Genomic DNA, 6,000 nt, shown 5'->3' with positions numbered 1-6,000 from the left:
ATAAAGATAATTAAAATTAAATAATAACTTTAAAAAGAAAATAATAAAAAATAATATTATTTTATATAATTAATATAAATATTAAGTTTAATAATAAAATAAAAAGAAAGTATATTTAATTAGAAAATAAAGTAATAAAGAAAATAGAAAAGTAATATTTAAGTTAATATTATTAGATATAATATCTAAGAAGTTATTAATAATAAAGCTAAAATAAAGATATATAATAGAAAAATCTATATTTTAAGAAATAAATAATATAATTTAATATAAAATATATATAAATATTTACTATATAGTTACTAAAGTATTATAAAAATATAAAAATATATTATAAAGTACTTTAATTAGAGAAAAAGCTAAAAATTGGAAAAAAAGTATTAAGAAAATATAATATTTATATAAAAGCTAAGATCTAATAATATAAACTTTATAAAAAACTATAATTACTATTAGTAATATAATAACTATAAAACTTAATTATAATAGATTTTATTACTAAATTATTACTATTAGAAAAACCTTTAATAGAAATTTTTTATAATAATATATTAATTATAATAAATTAATTAACTAAATTTTACTATTATATTTCTTATTAAGAAGTAATAAATATAAATTAAATAGCTTATATTTTCTATAATTAAATATTTTAAAACTATAGAATATTCATAGAAATCCTTATAAATAAAGAATTAATATTTATTAATAAGTTTTAGTAAGTATTTATAATACTTATCAAATTAAATTACTAATTATTTATAGCTTTTAAACTATAAATAAATAAATAAACTAATAAAATAAACTAAGTATTAAAATAATATTTATATTATTATATTAATTATAAATAAAATAATTAAATTAAAAAGTTACTTATTACTTAATTTATATATAATACTATATATAATAAAAATATAAAGTTAATATTAACTTATATTATTTTTAGATTTACTTTTAGTATATATTATAATATATAAAACCTAAAGAATATTAATTTTACTATTATACTTAGATTAAATAACCTTAAGAAGCTATATAAATAAATAAAGAAGGAACTTAAGAAAGTAAGAAATAAAATATATTAATACTATAATAAGAAAAAGATTAAGAGATTAATCTTTAAAAAAAGAAATATAGTTTACTTATTTATAAAAAATTTTAAGATTAAATAACTATTATATAAACTTAACTATAAGTATATTAAATTATATAAAATTAAAAAATAAGTTAAAAAGGATATTTATAAATTAAACTTATTTATAAAGATTAAACTATACTTAATTTACTATATTTTATACCTTAAGTTAACTATTAATATAATTTAAATTAAAATAAGTAATAAGCTAGAGAAGATTAATAAACTAGAACTTTATAAAGTAAAAGAAATTTATAAAATAAAGAAAGTTAATAAATAAATAATATATTTAGTAAAATAAAAAAACTACTTAGAAAATAAAAATATATAAGAACTACTAAAATACCTTACTAAGACTTAGTAACTTCTAAAAAATTTCTACTATTAATACTAAAGGCTTAAGAAGAAGGATTAATAAAAAAACTAAGACCTAGAGACTTAAAGATCTTTTACTTAGAAATAGTAAATTAGTTTATATATAAACTATTAGATTATATAAGCTTTAATACTACTATCTTATTCTTTTTAGCCTTTTTTAACTTATTTATGAAGTTTAAACTATATTAAATTATATTTAAACCCTTTTCTTTTACTTAATAATATTACTATTTTAAATAAGTAATTTTTAAAGATTAAGTATTTATTAGATTATAAATATAAGTAAACTTTACCTAAAGCTAAATTAACTTTTTTTTAGTAATTTTTTTCTTTTTACTTAAGATAATACTTTTTATTAATAATTTTATAAGCTAATATTATTAGTATATATAAGAATATTATAGAAGAACTATAGAAATTACTTACTTACTACTATTAATAAGCTATAATTATTATAAGAATATTTAGCCTTATCATAAGGCTTATAATAGTTTAACTTATCTAAGTTAAGTATATAATTAGATTTCTAATTATAAGTTAAATAATTTAAATAAAGTATTTTAAAGGTATTAAAAGTAATTAAAAGATATAAAAAAGTATAATAATTTTTAATTAATATTTTCTTTAATTTTAATATATAGATAAATATTTTAAAGAGATTATAAGTTTAAGTTTACTTACTAAGGGTAATTAATAATAAAAAATATTATAAACTAAGCCTTAAGAATAAGACTTTAAAAAGAGAAAAGATTATATTATAATTTAATAAGTAAATTAATTACCTTATATATAGCTTTATATTTTTTACTAATTATATTATTAGAATAATTAATAATAATTAGTACTAAGACCTAATAATTAACACTAATTTAATATAATTAGTATTAATTTTTTAAAATTAGTATTAATCCTAAGATAACCTTACTAATTACTTATAATTACCTAAGTATATATATATTTATTTAATATTATTTAATATACTTAGCTTAATAGCTATTAATAATACTTCTTTACTTAAATACCTTTTATTTACTATTAAGAAATGTAATATTAATATATTACTTAGTACTATACTTTATAACCTTTATTAAATATAAACCTAAAATAAACTAGTTTACCTATTTAGAAGCCTAACTATTATATTACTTATATTAACTAAACTTTAACTATTACTAATAAAGCTTTTATATATATAAAAGGCTACTATATAAAATATAGTAGCTTAACTTTCTTTATATATCTTATACTTATACCCTTACTATTTATACTATTATATAAGTAGTAAATTAGTTAACTTTTAATCTTTATTATTATATATTACTAACTTATTTTATAATAATATTAACTAAGTATTATAATATTATATTATTTATTATTCTCTTTAAACTATAAGTCCTAGGTTAAATCTATCTTTAATATTATAATTAATAGTAACTTCTTTTAGTAAAGTTAAATCTTAATAAGTTAGGTATATATATTATATTAGCTATTAAACTCTAATAATAGTAAATATATATATATTATAATAGTTATTAAGCTATATATAAAATAACTTCTTTTTTCTTTTATTTTTAACCTTTAATTAACCTAATATAATAAGCTACTAATTAGTTAATTAACCCTAGTTCTTACCTTTTATTAAATATTACTAACTATTATAACTTACTTATAATACTAATTATATAAAAAACTTTAACTAATAGCTTTTACTATAAAGTAAAGGTTATTTTATTATATAAAAAAATTAAGAATATTCTTTAGAATTATAATAATATTAATAAGCTTAAGTAACTATAAGCTAAAGTAAAAGATTTAAAAGAAACCTTTTTAAGCTAAAATCTTAAGTTTATACTTTTATAATTTTATATTATATAAGATAATTAAAGCCTAACTAAGTTAATAACCTTTAACTATAAACTTCTTTTACTTTATAGTAAAAAGCTATTATTATTAAATTATATATAGCTTATAAAGAATAATATAAATTTAAAGCTAAAGATACTAAGAAGCTTTAAAAAAAAGCTAGTAATAAATATAATATTAATTACTTTAAAGAAAATCTCTTTTCTTAAGAATATTTATATAAAATATTATTATAAAGATTAACTTAATAGCTTAAAAGATTAAATTACTAATATAATTAAGATTTTTAATAGTAAGATTATTATTAAATTAACTATAAAATAATTATACTTATAATAACCTAAGAATATAAGTATATAATAACTATAACCTTTATATATAGTATTTGAGTAAAGAGCTAGAAAAGTTTAAAAAAGGTAATATTTATTATAACCTAATACGTAGATTAGTTACTCTATATATACCTTATATTTCTTACTAATTATATTATATAGAAACTTAATAATAATTAGTACTAAGATAATAGTAAAGATCTATTAACTATATAATACTACTTATAACCTATAAATCTAGGTTAATAAATAAGGTATAAACTTAGCTATAAATATAAAACCTTAACCTTAAGAAAAAAGAAATATTAAGAAAATACTAAAACTACTTAAGTTAAAACTATTTAAAGAATAAACTACTAATATAATCTTACTTTTAATTTAATTAAATAAATAAATACTTTTACTTATTTCTAATTAAGCTAAATATTATTACTAACAAGGTTCTATTTATTATACTACTAATTTAAAGTAATACTTAGAATTAATTTAAATTAATCTTTAAAAATTACTTTAAGAATAAGAAAATTATATAAAACTAAGAAACTATTAATATTTTTACTAATTAGAATAGTTTTAAAGCTATACTTAAGAATAGTTTTAAAGTTATTAATAAAAAATAATAAGTAATAATTAAAATTATAGTACTTAGGTAGATTTACTTTTATATAACTTACTTTATTAAATTTTAATAACTTACTTCTAAGATATAGAAAAATAATAAAGCCTTTATAAAAGTTTATTATAAAGAATTAAAAGAGAAAGTTAAAAATAAACTTTATAAAGTAAATTAACTAGATAATATTATAAAGTATATTACTATAGTAATTAAGATTAATAAATAATAATATAAATATAGAAAAGAGAAAAGTATTAAAATAAGGAAAGAAAGAAACTTTAACTTTTACTATTTAAACTATAATAATTAGTATAATCTTTAGTAATAAGGAAACTAATAAGGTAATTAATAGAATAATACCTTATATAGAATATATATAGGTTTTATAACCCTTAGTATTACTTAGCTATATTAATTAGAATTAAAGTAACTATAAGATATATTAAAGTATAAATATTATAACTATAATTAATTTAAATATATAATAAGATAGTATTTATAGTTATAAAGACCTTAAGACTTAAATTATAATAAGAAATAAGCACTTAAAATTATTAATAACCTTAACTTATAAATAGCTTAATATATATAAATACTTAGAATATATTAAATAGGTTATAATATAGCTAATAAAATAGTACTTAAGGAAGTAGAGCTTAAAATAACATAAACTATATACCTTACTAGCTCTTATAAAAGACCTAATAATCTATTTAAAGGCTATAAGGAAGTTTTTAAATACTATATAAAAGAAATAAAACTAATAAGGGATAAAAATAAAAAAGCTAAAGTATAGAAATACTAAGAAAAGTATAAGAATACCTTTAATAAAGTAGCTAAAATTTATAAATAAAATAAGAAAAGAAAGATATAATAAAATTTAAAATACATAGGATTAACCTAAGTACTAAGAATAATATATTTACCTTTAAAAACGTAAGTAATACCTATCTATAATAGAAATTATAATTTAAATATAAATCTAAAAAATAAAAAAAGTAAAAGAATTATTATTTATAAAAAGGTTTTAATTAAAATAAACTAAATAATAATTTAATTACTATTAGAAACTTTTATTTAACTTTTAAGACTATAAATTAAATTACCTATAGATAAACTTATAATACTAAATAGATAATAAGTAATAAATAGTATCTCTATATAAACTAAGATAATAGAAAAGTAAATAATAGTAATTATAAAGAAAGGTATAGAATATTATTAGTAAACTAAATAATAATAATATATAAGAAGTATAAGATATAAAGATAAAATAGCTTAAGCTATTATAAGAATACTATAAAAGTAAAATAAAGAAATCAAGAATAAGTAAAAGAAGTTTTACTTATTACTTTATAATAAAGTAAGATTATAAATATTTACTAACTTTTAAAAAAAATATATATAAAATATATAAGAATATTATAATATAAAAAAAGTAAATTATATTTATATATAAGTATATTACTAAATAGATATAATAAACCCTTACTATAAGAAAGATAAATTTAGTACTAAGAATAATATATATATACTATTAATAAATCTATTATATAAAGAGATTTCTTAGGTATTATATAAATATTATTAATATAATACTTATATAAAAGATAAAAAAATAATAATAATTTCCTAGTACTTATTTTAAAAATATCTAATAATAAACCTTACTTAGC

Source organism: Fusarium coffeatum (assembly GCF_003316985.1).
Source record: "Fusarium coffeatum strain FIESC_28 chromosome Unknown BRIP53273_contig_19, whole genome shotgun sequence".
NCBI lineage: Eukaryota > Fungi > Ascomycota > Sordariomycetes > Hypocreales > Nectriaceae > Fusarium > Fusarium coffeatum.
This window is presented reverse-complemented; position numbering follows the sequence as displayed.